This window comes from Neodiprion pinetum, chromosome 5, assembly GCF_021155775.2.
Source record: "Neodiprion pinetum isolate iyNeoPine1 chromosome 5, iyNeoPine1.2, whole genome shotgun sequence".
NCBI classification, from domain to species: domain Eukaryota; kingdom Metazoa; phylum Arthropoda; class Insecta; order Hymenoptera; family Diprionidae; genus Neodiprion; species Neodiprion pinetum.
In genome coordinates this window covers 21951374-21967111 of record NC_060236.1, presented here as the reverse complement: position 1 = coordinate 21967111, position 15738 = coordinate 21951374, and the positions used below count along the sequence as shown (strand labels likewise).

Genomic DNA, 15738 nt, shown 5'->3' with positions numbered 1-15738 from the left:
CGGATGCTTATGAGACCCGCGCTAATTAGACCTTAATAATATTAGTTCAGGCAAGACGCCTGAGGATGAGAAGAGGAAGAGGAAGAGTCTGGAGTCTCTGCACGTCCTTTGCCGCCGCGGATCAAGTCGGCACTGCGTATAATCGCGACCCTTAATTTCACCAACTGCCTTCCACGTTATGGTCATGGTGACCCCGATGCTTATCAACCCCAGACGTCGTCAAATATATTCCTCTAATTAAGCGGAGGTCCAGCATGAGTTACGTCAAGTTAGATTAGGTCAGGTCAGAGTTGGCTTGCAATTTTGCGCCACTGAAGCTCAAAATTCACCTCTTCAAAATGATAATAAAACCCTAAATACGCTCCACGTCTTTAAACTAATCGCGCAAAACTCGGAACGCGATTTCGACACTGTTTCAATCGCTGAGAACAATCTGAGCATTTCGGTTCTTCGATACTCTACTTTTGTTCTCCATGAAAATTAGCGCATTCATAAATAAAAACCCACCTATAGCTCATCGTCTCTCTTACCTGTCATCTTAGTCTATATTTTTAGCTGCACAGACTCAAATCATAAACATTCTTAGTCACAGATACTTGAAATCCGTCAATATTTTCAGCCTCACATACGCACATACATAAACACACTCACACGCGCGCGCGTACTAATTTAACTATGGTGGTTACACCATGGCGGACCGGTAAGAACTGAACTACTTGCTCTCGGGTATCAGATTCCTGATTTTGGCGTCTGCACAGATGTGCTGACCTCTGTGTACAGCGAGCACTACTACTACAAAAACAACAACAACTCTGATACAAGTGTTCGAGACGAGTCGTGTCAGCATGCTCCTTCATTCCATTCTTATATGTTCACAGGTGTTGTGAGAGATCTTTTACGATTCATTCGAAGAAAGTAAGTCGACCCTCATTAGGGAGGGTTTCAATCGTAACTGAACTCGAATGTTCTTCAATATGTATGATATTACACACGTAGTCCTTTATCCCAAGGTTTAGTTGGAGTTGAAATTCAAGATTTGAATATGTTGTTCATTATTTTCTTCTCATTTTTCATAACTTTTTTTTATCTCCTACATGTTTATCGTCTTGGGTGCATTCTTCTGATTCCTTCATTTTTTGAACTTGCTAATTATTCTTTCAATCTGTTACATTGTATTCTTGATTCTTTTTCTTTGTCCTCTTCTAGATATTCATCATCTTCGTCGTCTTCGCTCGATTCGTCAACCACTGTATGTTCTTCAAATGTTCATCGTCTTAAGCATCTTCTAATTGTGATTTGTAACCCTCAATCTCAATTCTCTCTTAATCTTCGTCTACGTGCTCGTCATCTTCGGTATTTGGTCCAATTCGTTACCATCCAAATCTCCTGGATTTTAAACCAGTTCTCCACCTTCTCCTGCATCTTCTCGATCTTATTTTCGATCTCCTACCTCGTACACCCGGGCGTATTGCCATCCCTACCCGGAGTTATCAGCATTCGACCCTAACCAAGAAGAGATGGGATAGCCCTGGACTTTGGCGTAATAGATGAGATGGGCGAAGTCGCGGAGGAGGTGGAGGATGTGGAGGATCCGAACACAAGGGGCGGTTTGGGAATCGATGTAAGAAAACCGATTTCGAGTCAGTGTCATCAAAGCACGAGGTGGGGGTTGGCCATTTGACTGTCGAACGAAGTGTCACCTCGGCGCGACGCGGTGCAGCATGGATGGGCATCACCGAGGCCGAGGGGCGGAGGGGGTGGCTAATACACGATCCTTCAGCGGGGTGCTAACCCCACTTTATAACCGCGCCTCGTCTCCCGGGAAGAAGAAGGCAGCGCGGGGACTGGAGAGATCTACTCCTAGGATCTCTTCTCGGCACGCGAGGTTCAGATAGAGAGCGAGACGCGGGGAACGAGGAACGAGGAACGGGGAACGGGGAACGGGCGTAAGGGGTTACCTGGGAGATTACTAGGATTTGCGAAGAGATTTGCATATCGATTTCGACCCCCCCACAATGGGGCGTCAGCAACGAACCTAGTCCAGGATCATCTCGGCTGTATCTTCTTCTGCTTTCACGGACCGGACAAAATCGCAATCGGTCTTCAGTCTTCGCTTCGCGCTTCAAAGGACAAAGTGGGAGAAAAAGGAAGACGTTCGCTGTTTAATGCGTATTCATTTTTTGACCCCGCTTTGCCGCTTCTTCTTGAAATGAACATTGTGCGAAAAAGGAGAGAGGGGACAAGGCTCCAGGTGATCGATCTTGGTTCCAATTATCGACACGTCTACGTGGTTAATTGAACACTGCACCCTTTTGTTGCTCAGGGGTCGTACTTCATCCCCGTTCAACAAAGGAAAAGAAACACCCGGTCCCGTTTTTCACTCACCACGTAATACCGACGGTGATGATCAACAGTCAGCCGAACGAGGCGCTACTCTATTCTCCTCAGAGCTGGTCAATGAGATAGTGACGAATAAAGTCTTGTCTGGTAACGATGAAAAAGAAAAGATGAGCCTGCCTCTGTTAAAAAGCGACCTAGTTCTCGAGTCTTGACGATCAGGCATGGGAGCCTGTCTGTGGTCACTGAAATTAGCTTTTCTCCTTTCTCTTCCAGGAGGCAATTCACCTGACTGACCAATTAACAATAGAGTGCAATTTTCTCCGTCTGTCTTCGTTTTTTCAAGGTTTGAAAGCTTTGGAGTCGCGAGAACGGTTTTCTTGCATCAGCGAGTCGACTCAAGTTCGGGAAAGCTTTCGAAGAGAAAGGATTTGCATTCTAGGCACCTTGTTGTTCTTCTTCATCGACAATTCTATAATCTAAGACTTCGATCATCTTTTATTCCAATCCCTCCATTCATCCTGCTTCTTGTTAACAATGTAAAACGAGAAATAAAGGAGTACTTGAGTAAAAAGTTTTCAGTTCAGTTTCATTTTCACGGCAGAGTCAAAGCGACATTCAGGATCGGGTTGGCGTACCGCGGTTCGCGTGACTGGAGGTAATTTTGCACCATCCGCATCACTGCAGGCTTCACTCGCTCCCTTCCTCCCCCTGTTTTAAACACAACTTTATGGGCCAGCACCAGCAGCAACCAGCAGGCAGGCTCATTTAGCGGTATGGATACGTTTGTTTAATCGAATCCAGAGCCCGGCCAGGTAGTAACTGGCTAACTAGTTGGCGCGGAAGCGAGGAACCGCAATTTCACGGGCTTGATGATTAAAATTCGTTCATCAGTAGCAGAAGATCAAAATCAAGGCTCATGGGACCGACTGGAATACCTTCTATTAAAGTTGATACTTTTGCATAATCATCAGCATAGATTTTCTGATATTTGGTTTGTTCCTTACTCAAGTTACCTTCGGCTGTTCTTCATGTTAAATTATAAATCATGCCAAGATTGCGCTCTGACTGACAAATCGTCAAGTTAGAATTAGGAATAATAAAGACGAGTTTCAAGTGAACCTCAGCGATCATTCAGGTTACTTTCAAACATATGAAGTACAAGAATACAGTGTGACCGCTTTAAAAGTTCGACCAAAGTCTACCTTGATTATCAGCATTAAATATGACACAGATTCTATTTTGAACCATCCAATACTGTATTTTTCCAAGATTAAGTCTACCGAAGTTTTTCGAAAGATTCTGGTTTTTGAAGCTGACCTTCACCGGCTATCTTTATTGCCTTCTGAAACATCACTATCTGAATGTCACTAGCAGAGTAAGTTGTAAAACTTTTCAGAGTTTTATTATTATCATAAAGACGAACCCATCCGACCATTTGATAACTAAATGGTGTAACGATGTTCGGTAGGCCAAAATATACGAAAGCATATAATGAGTTTACGGAATGTCATCGTTCAGAAGTCGCGAACGGGAGTAATTGACCGGCTTTCGATTGTCACCGATAATGAGGCGTCATAAGCGATTGGCGCTGGCAGCCGGCATCAGCGCTTATCACCTGGCCGATCACCTGCTGTCCGACCAGCTGTTGGCTCGTTCTACTTACCCGGCATCGAGCAACTGCAGAGACTGGTTTCAAAGTGGCGCAGTGTAAGTGCGTACCGAGAGTAAGTTGGTCTCTCTCTCTCTCTGATTTTTTTTTAAGTCTAGGAATAACAATAAATATTGCGTGTAGGTATTCGCACCGGTTCTCTCTCTCTCTCTCTTTTATTTTTTGTATTTTTAAATTTAGATTCATGGTATAAGAACATTTGTATTTTGCCAACGTGCGAAGCGACTCAATTTGTACAATCCAGGCAGTCGTAATCTCCAACCATTTGGCATACCTTTTATTTTTGTCAGTTGACTGGACTGTAAAGGACCTCGAGTCCTTGGTCTTATCAATAAAATTCAATCTCTCTCTCTCTCTCTCATTTCCTCCCTTCCTTCCTCCCTTCCTCACTGATTTAGTTTCACTATTCAAGTTTTAGTAATAAGTGGTTACCATTGTTCACCATTGTTTATTTACCGATTTCCAAATCGTATAATCATATATCCTTGCCAAGGCATAATTAAATGCATCAAATCACAACAATGTCTCTCTCTTTCTTTCTCCCTCTCCGTTTTTTACCCTCTCTCCGCTTCCCTCCTCGCTTTTCTGCGCCGTTGGTGACCCCAGGTGCGCGGCAGCACCGTGCGACCACCTGCTGCTATCAGGCGATGTGGTTCCCCTCTCCTCTACAGCGGAACAAGGGGTGCAGAACAAACGCCCCACGTGAATTTCGCGCACAAGCTGTACCCTCGCCATTTTACATATATTTTTCTTTCGTGCCTTTTTACATCGCGTACATTTTCCCCCTTTTTTTTTTTTGTATAATTCCCTTTTTTTCAGCACAGCACAGGCCGGGCTATAAATGTGCAGAATATTGCGAACCGGAAGTGTAGTTGCCACGCGGGGGTCATACAATGCCGCCACTTCCGCTCTCCTTTATTGGTTGCTCCCTCCGCGGTCGGTGCTTAAGCCTATCGCTACCGCCACTCATCGTTTTTGCTCGTGCCTCTCTCTCTTTCTCTCTCTCCCGCTAACCCTGCATGCGAAAATGGTGCACGGCTGGTTTCAGAACGAAAATTCGCAAAAACAGTTGACGCTCATTGAAAAATCAAAAAGCAAAAATTACTCGCCATTTTTTGCACGAACGGGGAAAAATTTCACTACCCTCGATGCAAAAAGGGTCTCTGAAACTCCGTTGTTTTATTGTGCATGTTGCTTCGTCAACGATGCGTTGTATCGTCCATAACTAAGGCTCAAAAACGTATATAATACCTTGGTGCGTGCGTGCGTGGGTGCGTGCAAGAGTTGGTTAATTGAATCGGGGAGGAGAAGTACGAGGTCAGCGATATATCGAACAACTCGGCAACCCTACCCTTATACTCTTTGGGGTAAACGGAACGTAGAGAAGGCGTCACGCGAAAACAAGGAAATTGGCGGATTTTTCATATCCGATGAGATTAGAATTGATAATGTCGGGGGTTACAAAACTGGTTGGTCAATCGTATTTGAAACAATGAACGTTACGACTAATTGCGCGGTGATTTCATTGCTAACCCGTGCAGCGCATAAAAATTTTATTCTATTATTTTTTGCACAACTAGTTGCGAATAAACGTATTCACAATTTTTACGGATCCTACTGTAAGATTGGAATCTTGTGCTTTTATTGTGCCTTTTGTTGCAACAAAGAAAACGCTTTTCACTAAGTCACAGACAAGTCTGTGGAAGCTAAAATGAGTTTTTCATCTAACCTCAACGTTAACACCTCAGTCTGACGGCAAATGACCAAAATTATATTTTGTTTCGGTTTCTTGTAATCTGGTGCCGAAGAAAGAAAGCTTTCCGTAGAAATAAATCGTTAAATATTATAGCGTCTCAAATGATATTGATGAGCTTGAAGTTAATATTCATTTGAAAATGGATGAAGAGTTTAGTGCTAATCTTGTGCTAGTTTGGTGTTGCATACTTTTTTCTACTACAGATATGATTTCACGTCTGCGTGACTGATCAGAAGGGTGAGGGATGATTAAGACTAATACTTTAGCGTCCGACTGTTAGCTGCACACGAAAGAGAAACGAGTCCGTTATAATTGTGTATTTTGAAATAAAAGAGTTCTTTTTTCTTTTTTTGACTGTTCTGGACAGATGGAAGAAACGAAGGGTTGAAAAAGACCAGTACCGTTTCCAGAACGTCGAACCTTGGTGAGTTCCAGACGTGGGTAGGAAGAGGGAAACTAGGGGAATGTAAAAAGTCGAAGATGGTGAAACGACTCCCGAGAGGCTGGCCCAATCAGCCCGGCGAGCTATTCAGAAAAGAGAGGGAGAGGAGAGGGAGGGTTGAGGTATTCCTTGCGCATAGTATATACACGTAATACCACTTCGAGCTCGTATACCTGCCCTCCTACATTCCCGACACGCGAATACCGAATACCGAATGCATACATAAATACGTTACATGTGAGTGTCTAGAAACTGCGGAAGAGGCGATAGCAGCGCGGCCCCTTTGCCCTCCATTTTTTTCCCTCCTTTTCCGTCTCCTTCTTCGACTTCTCAGCGTATAAATAAGTAAATTCATCTGCAAATATACCTGTACCTACGGGTGTACTATGCATGCGCAGCGATGAAATAGGGGCGCATTGGGAGTCTAGGGAGAACGGGGAGAACCCAATCGGTTCTCGTTATTGGCGAGGCCTTCGAGTTCTTGCAAAAATTTCTTGTACAAATGCACTCGGCGAAAAGTAAGCTAGGTATAATACAAATCAGTATGGCAAAAAATGTTACTTTTATCAAAAAAAAAGTCGTCGGGGAAAAAGTTCACCAATCTCGATACAAGTTTTTATTCTAACTTCCCGCTTTAAGGTAAGTGAAAAATAAAATGATCAGAAATGCTGAGAAAAAGGATTTTTTTTTTATGGTTAAATTTACCCTTCGTTGCCGATTTCGGGTTTCGTATTTCGACTTATAAATAAATTCCGTCTTTTTTAGCAGAGAAGAGATGAAAACTGAGATAGACCATCGATCCGGGGGGTACCGATTGTAAAATATTCAGTATTAGAAATTGCAGGTGAAAATTAAGGGTTAGCAATATTGCACCGCGGTTGGTACAACGAGGGTGTTAGTTGGATGCAGGTAGAGAGAGTTTCAGTTTCCGGTTGATCTGTGGCTCCCTTGCCGTGAGAATCGATGCCGTTGGGCAGCCAATAACCATACATCGCTCGGCTATCACTCCCTAGGGTTCTACCGCCGCTGCCCCCTGCCGCCTCCAGAGCTTGCTTCCCTTATTACGAATAGCCGTTGCTGCTGCTCCAGGCAAGTGCAGGGTACCGATAGGTGTCTATATCTACATGTATACGAATATCAGCGACTATGCAAACATATTTGTATACCAGCTAGCTGTGACGCGAACGTCGTAGAAAAAAAAAAAACAACTGTTTTTCATGAGCAATATTTTCTTCGTAATTAAAATGTTTCTTGTGTAATTTAATACATACCCAATTTCGTTTGTCGTCTCTGAAAACATAACGAGCAAAACCAAAAAACGAAAACTCCGACTTGTGAAACGTGTTGAATACATGCAAGCGTTTATGTGAGTATTTTTCTGTGTGTTTGTCTCATTTTTCGGTTTGAATTCCCCGTTCGAATTGATGATCCGAAAACGGCACGTTTTACGTCGGCGTCCGATGGACGGAGGAGACGGGTGGTTGCGGCGCCCGGCGTCGCGACGCGCTCAGCTGATCTCCGACGGACTGTGTGGGTGGATGGACGTCGGTGTAGCTCGGACGTGGGGAGTTTCTGTGATGCTCGAGGGGGGGATTGGGGGTGGGTGACAGTCAGAGTGGCGCCGCGACGCCCGCGTGACGTCTGTCGGCGCGTCGGGGCCAATCAATAGCATCCCCATGGCAACCACAGATAACATCGCGTGTGAGCAACACGCACACACGTAAGAGAGGTGGTCGAGGGTGTTGGGCGTCACGCACACGTGGCGGTGTAGATGGCGCAATCGGTCGAGAGTGTACGAAGCCCGAGGTTTCGCAGCGGTGGCGCTCGCGTCGCTCCGGCCGGTTAAACGCTTCCTCGAACCTCGTGGGGACTCGGCGAAGACTCGAACCTACCCCCATAAAATTCGGGCGAAGGACGAACGGACGGATGGATATCGTCGAAGACGCCTCACAGTCGCCAAGGGTTCCCAGACGCTGGCGCGTGGAGACACTAAAAGAAAGAGAGAGGTAGGGAGGGTGGAAGGGAGAAGAGCCTAGTCGTGAAATTGGAATTGTGCGCGAAAAATTTCGTGGGGTAGGGTCGTAGGGTAGGGTAGGGTTGGTATCGCGGAATTGGCACGCGGCCATCAAATGTTAAACTCACACGCGAACTTCGCTTTCTTGTGTCCCTCGCCGTTGCTGCGCAAGGATTAATAATCTTTTACTGCTTTCCCGAAATTCTACCCTGCACGTATACTTTTGGAAATATGTGTGCTGGTACCGAGTACATATCGGTGGGTAGATTTTTTTTTTCCTTTCAAGTTCACGAATAGTGAACATAGTAATTTCAACTATTGCCTGAATTCGTTTTGGTTAATAAAATTGATGGAATAAGAGTTGAATCATCGTTCATTTCGAGTTCCAAATTACTTAATAACCGTGAAAAGTTCGTACCGACCTAACGTGGGACGTAATCACGAAGTTTTTGATAATTCGTTATCACCGAGGTACTCCAATTACAACGCGCCATTAGATTCCAATTAACTGCCCAAACAAATATCGAACTAAATGAAAATCGTATACTGTAGTATCCTACATCCCTCCCTAGCTTATATACTCACATCACAAGTTCCGCATGCCGCCCACCCTTCTATGCCAATATACGACCGTACCACACCGCACGCGGGCAAATGTACAATGTACATACCCCGGTGCGAGGATGTGTGTATTGGCAAATACGTAAGCGTGCTCGTGTATGGGGGCGTACGTATGGTGGCCGGCGTCGCGGCGCCACTCCGCGGCGGATTCACCCCCCGCGTCACCGGCATCTCCGTCCAACCCCCAGGCCCTGTGCCTCCGCTCAACCCTCCGTCGAGACGACGACGCCACGAGGAATTCGTGTGCGCGACCCGATCAGCTGGCCAACCGCCTGGACAGCTTCCAACCGGGTTAGTTAAACCCGCTTCCCACCCATGATCCTACCCCCACCTCACATTCTCTGCCCACCCGCAGCACAATCACGACACCAAAATTGTGTTTTTGCTGATTTTTTAACCATTGTATTGATCTGCGTGAACTTTCATTTTTGTTCGTAAGGTGAACCAGAATGAAGATTTGATCATTTGTGTAGATGGAAAAAAATAAAAATCACTTTTTAAAATAGACCGAAGTTTAATTCTTCATTCTTTGTTCGGGTATTTTTTCAGTGTTATGATATTCCCGGTTCGGTGATCTTGTATTGTATTTTCATGCAGAAAATCACCGTTTCACGTAGTAATGGAAACAAACTAGGGATATGCGCTTCGTGAAGCTGAAGCTAGCAGCCAGAGTTGGCAGCTAAACGTGTTAAGCGTTATGGAAATAGAAAAACGCAGTCCATTTTTATTCTCATAATTCTATAAAAGTATCGGTGGTTCAAGGTATTTCACAAAATTTTGATTTCCGGACTTCATTACCTTATTCGAATGAACATCGTAACGTTTGGCTGTTAATTTTGGCAGCTAGCTTCAGCTTCGTACGCGCTTCTTGCGAAACAGAGAGTAAAAACGTAAATAAAAGTAGTGTAAAGGAAAAATTCATTCTCACTTGGAAAAGTGAGAAAAAAAATAGGGGAAGAGCTGCCTCGCTGCGACGGCCGGGGCGTCGGGGTTGTTATTTGCGTAATTTAGCTTTGGAAGGCGTCGACGACGTCGAGATAGTCAGACGGCGGTCGGAATCCTTGGCATTTGATTGAAAATTTCTCGCCCCGTGGAATGAGACCGATGGGTTTTGGGGGTAGGGAATGCTAGCTTAGGGTAGCGGCATGACATTCGTACAATTCGATCCTTCCCCGTTTCTCCACTCTTGCGCGTCGCTTGCAACGGAGGCTCGTCTTCTTCGGTGATGATACGATTCCTCAATACCAAGCTACGCCTCTTTCTCTTTCCCCCTTCACCCCGCCCTCTCCAACCCCAGGGGATATTAAGCCAGCGCGCAAATACCGAAACCCTTAATTTTAGTAGATATCTACCCACGCACGAACGAACGCACGGACGCACGAAAGCACGCACGCGTGTTGGTTCAGCACGTATTCCCTTCGCAGATTAGATATCCGGGCCGCAGCTGATATCTGTCCATCTAAAACTCACGCAAGCCCGAAAACCAACGGTTCTCTAACCCTTGCGTTGTGACAAGATTATAATCCCGCCGGAGACATAAAAATTTTGGACATGGAAGCAGGGTGGAAAAAGTAATGTTGAACAAAAATTAAGCATCGGAACAGAACGAATTCGAAATCAAATGCAATTTCGTAAAACGCAGCTAACCAAAGTGACTCCACATTTTTTCATTAATAAATAAGTGAATAAATAGATACACCTCCTCTTTAAGAGTAAGGCATCGTCAGAAATATCCCAACCGAAATTTCCCTCCTACCCCTATCAGCGTGGTAACGCGATATTTAAATGTCAGGCACATAACACGCGCGCTTTTCCTCCTCCTCCTCCTCCTCCTCCTCCTCCTCCTCCTCCTCCTCCTCTCCTCTTCTCTTCTCGGTTTCTTTTTTTTTTTTATCCCTTCCATTTCACATCTCAGGACGATTAGAAGAAGCGACTCGTTCAAGGTTTTAGGTATACCTATATATTATATTGTATATATGTATAAACGTCCGCATATGCGTATCGAGCTTTTATCAACTCACTCCCTTGTCTCTTCAGGCGGAGTAGGTTTCGAAGTAAACGAGGAATATTACACACACCACATATAACGATGACAAAGTTTCCCAAAGAAAAAAATGAAAATGTGCTGATCATGTGTAATGATAAATAAATAAAGAGGATTTCTGTTATACTATGGTCTTCTGTGCCTCATGAAATCCGCATTTTGAAAATCTTCCATCCTCAGCGGCATCGTATTATATTTATTACAAGGTGAATACGAACCAAACATGACGGACACTGAGTTATCCCGTTATGCCCGGAAAAGAATAAGACCCGACTCACCTGCAACATAGAATTAGAGAATTGGGTTAGCTCGAAATTTGGTTAGGTTAAGTTACGGAATTAAATTTTGTACGATATAATAGGGACAATGCATCACCTGACTCGTTAGACAACTGAGCACAATGGAGGTGGTCTATTAATATAGGTATACACATACAGCCCCTCGGAAAGTAGGCGAGGAATCACGTCGACTAATACATTTCTCACCCCCGATAGCTGGCAAGGTAACCCGAGCTCTAAACTTTTGATATAGGGCATAAGGTGTATCTAGTTATGAGGGTGGTGTGATAATAAATTAGAAACACGAGGCGAAGAGGCCTGGATCAGCGTGGAGAGCGTGTTGAACTGTGCGCGGTGGGATGTTGCTTCGGTTATTTAAATAGAGCCGGATTTTGATTAAGTTTCAACTTTTGCACTTGGCCGCCACGCGACAACGGCGACGAGTCTTGAACAACACCGTAATCCAAACCACCGGCACCTCGTTAGCCGCTAATTATTATTTAGATTCATCCGCCGTAATTTTGTGTTTATCACCCCTTTTCGCCCCGCGAAATATTCGCAATTTTTAATTTTCTAATTATTTAAGTCACTTAGCCTGGAAGTGGAAGAAAGAAAGTTTCCCAGCTGAGTCGGATATTCTGTATCAAGGGACGGGCGGGCGGGCGAGCGGGGGGATCGTTTTACGATTTCGTTTAATTAAATTTTCATTCAAACTTTTCATCTTATAGTGCTTCTCCCTCTCCTCTCCTCTCTCAACTCGACACACTGACGTCGGCAAAATATATACACATTTTCTATTCTATTTTTCCGCCTTCATCCCGGCACCGGGTGCGGTTAACGCTTCGTTGGGGGTTTAAAGAGTTTCACCGTGGGCACGGCACCAGGAAAATCCCAGTGCAGCAATGTTTCCCACCCGGTGCGCCGGCGACTAAACGAATGATTTTCATAAGATAATCGGCCGCGAGGAAGAAGCGCGGGAAAAATGGGTTGGAAAACAATCAGAGAACAGCAAAGATTGCGGGGCTCGCCGTTAGCAGGGTTGATCTTCTCCTGAGATGATTGCTGCTGGCATGGCGGTCGGGTGACGATGGCCGAGAGGGATAAGCCAATAATCGTATAACGGAGAGATGGAACCATGGAAACTGCAGAGAGGATAGGGGGGGGGGGGGGGAGAGAAGTAGGAATGAAGGAAGAGATACTGACTCTCGATGGTCCTTTTGGGCGCGAGATATGCACGCTCTATTATCTCCAATTATATTATTATCGACGCCACAGACTTGGTCGAGGTGCTCAACACGCACTCAAACCCCATTGCTCGGCCACTTAGATGCGTTTGAATGATATTCATTATCGCACAATATCGGTCAAAACCAAGAAAGCTGACCTGCCACAATGATATGGTTTTTGGTGTGGTCATTTTTCAAGCGCGTAAGTTCTTCTTCAACAGGGAGACTTCTTTCTTTTTTGCGATAGTAGTAGCCTGCGACTCCACCTGCAGGAATATCTATTCAATTACTCCAATAATGTCGCGTCATTTGAAACCTTCTTTCTCATCCTCTGCAAGTCGTAATCTCTCTTCATCATCTTCAGAATCACGTCTATCTATCCGTCTAGAACGCTTAGTATCCGATTTCACCGTTTCCATACGATTCGAAACCTTCTACATCCTCTTCGTCTTCCTAAACACGGATGAATTTTTACCTCAGCAGAAAAAACTTCAGACCCTTATCAAAAAAAGCGACCACCATTTGATTTTCCCTGTTTTATGTATTCGGGTAATTCGAAGAGCTTAAACCGACGCTTCGGGGTTGGAGTGATATTTCTTTTTTATCCGATAAAAACAAAAGGAAGAAAGAAATCAAGGGAAAAAAGTCGCAGGCGTTTCTGTTCCTAATCTCGTTACGTCAACCGAGAGTCTGTCCTCAGGGTCGTAGATAGAGAAAGAGAAAACATTAAGCAGCGGCTAGTGTCCGGCGACTCTTATTGGCATGTGGAAGAGCGGATAGAGGTACCTGCACTAATGTAATGAACTTGGCTAGGGTGTCCGTCTATCCGTTGGCCCATCCCACCGCATCGCATCGCATCCCCCAAAGGTTTGGTGTAAGCGAGAAGGTTGGCCAGCAGCTAGCGGGGTAACCCTCTCCGGGTTTTACGAGGCAGCGGGCAGAGATGCCTCGGCTGTTCTCTCTCAATCCACTCTCGGCGTATTAGATGTGCTGCCGTGGAACACAACACGTATACCCACTCGTGTGGTTGGTTTTCCTCTTCCTCACCGTGGCGCCGTGTCCGCGAATAAGAGCGAGCAAATTGGGCTGGGTAAATAAAAAAATATAACCTCATCCTCACCAACTGGTCCCCGAGCAAAGGGAAAAGTAAGGATGGGGGGATGAGGATCGCGCGACCATGATGCCTGACCCCAGCGTTCTACCTCATGAGAAGACCCTGAGACCAACCACCAATGGCATTTCTGATTTCCCCCTCCTTCATCAATGACCTGGGAAAGATCGAGGACAAAGAGGACCGCGTATTTATTATCTTTCACCTCCTGGCTGGTACGTTCAAATCCCGGAACGCTTCTTCATCATGCACGTGGGCTAGACTGCGGGGACGATATATGTGCTATTACATTAAGCTGCAGGCTGGCTATCTACTATACAATGTCTGCAGCGCGCAGCGTAAGCTCTATAATTAACTTCGTTAATTTTTACTACCGCCACCGGCAGAGGTGGCCAGCTTGCTGCACCAACGGTTCAACTTTCATTCCTCCTGTTGCATCCCTCCCGTTGTGCATGCGGTGCCTCTTCTTCCGCATTATTGCGTAGATTGCAATTCGCAATTAACAGGGAAACATGGTTACTGTATTCGGTATTTAACCGCGCGGTAAAGACACGAGGATCAGGAAATGCTAAATACGCGTCATCATCATTATCATCGTCCTTTGACGGACCCCATTTCGTCACTACAGCCAGTCATTTCCGAGACTGTCAACTTCCTCTCATAATCTGATCAAAATTCGGGAAGTCTAGAGTTTGGCGCACGAATCGTTTAGGCAGTAGCTATTAGGGGCACGAAACGTGAGGATTATCTCCGCTCAATAGAAGCTTATAGATCCTGTTTCGGGAGTGATAGGGGTTATCCTTGCACCCGGAATGATCTGAGTTCTCATCTCGAGTATCGGTTATCCTCAAAGATTCGGTTCTCGAGGTCTCGAAAAGAGAGTCAGTGAACGGAAACAGCGTACGTAACGGAATGGAATGGGGAAGAAGCAGGAAGTGGCACCATTTCGAGTTTTCGAGTAGGCTAGCGATGGCGGTTGATGGTGTTGCGTGTGACTGGGGGGTCAGTCGGCGGGTGAGGCGTGGTGGTCGCTTGTTCCTTATTCGATTGTGAGAGTACGTAGGAGGAAACGGACGTGTTCGCTGCGAAGGACATAATAAAGGCAGACGGCCTCGCCACCCGGCCCTTGCCGTGGTAATGGTAACGACTATGGCTACGGTGGTGGGTCCGCTGCCCCCGGGAGCACTGGATTGCTGTTATTGGACCCTTAACTGCCGTGTGGCTCTCTCGAGAGCGCGATTCTTCCACTCTGTACATCCTCGCCCGCTCCTTATCCAACGGGATATAACCGAGCACCCGGAACGTGATCAATCGATGCGGCACGTAGTCGACTCAAAGAATAGGAATAAGAACAACAGGAACAACCTGAGGAAGATCGGGGTGTAAGCATTGGTTGCCAGCAGGTTACTGGCGAAGAATAGTACTACCATGACTGGGAAATCCGTTCTCCTTACTTCTTCGTTGTTTGCGTTTTAGGGGTGCTGACGGTGAACATCGGGGTGCGAAATTGAGACGGCAATTGCCAGGCTCCCGATACTTCCCGAAGGACGAGGACAGCCGTAATGCCTTGCCGTTAGGTTCGGGTTCGGGTTCTCGGGTTCTCGCTTGCCCCCCTAATGGCGTTGAGTTCAGTTCGCGGGGTTGTGTAGATGGGCCGGTAAGGTTTTCTCCTTCCTCCCCGCAGCTGATCCAGGAAGGGAGGAGAAGAAGAGAGGTAATAGAGGGGAGGGGAAGTAAATGCCCCATGAATGAGCGATGAGCCCTGGGGCCAAGACGATCTAACCCTACGCCCCCGTTCGACTGCTGCCTCTGCCCCGCGGAGAATTCGAATCGGATTTCAACTCCTCGTGCCGTCCGCGGAATCGTGATCAGACCAGATCCCTATCCTGTATCTTCATCCCTCTGGCCTGTAGATACAAACCAATACAGAATACTGAAACCCGTAGCAGCCCGCCGTGGATTACTTCAATTACGTATTTCCCCGAGCCCCAACAATTCTCCGACTCGGAGTGTCACATCGATGAGACTCTGGCTAGAGGTTGAAGGAGGACAGTCGACTAAGGAGGAGAGGAAATGTCACCCAGGTCGTGATGTCACTAACTCGCGAAAACTGCGCGAATACTTTTTAAACACGTGCCATTCGCCCGTCTTCTTTTTATTACAGCTTCTCGTCATCTTCTTCTACTTCTTATTCTTTGAATGGTAACATTCGCAGCGATGGTGGAATTCGATGGTGG

General features: G+C 45.9%; 1 protein-coding gene across 1 annotated transcript in view; it reads right to left on the bottom strand.

Moving 5' to 3' along the window:
* LOC124219716 (uncharacterized) overlaps positions 1-15738 on the bottom strand; it is a 127079-nt gene that overhangs the window by 34551 nt on the left and 76790 nt on the right. The window lies entirely within an intron of this gene.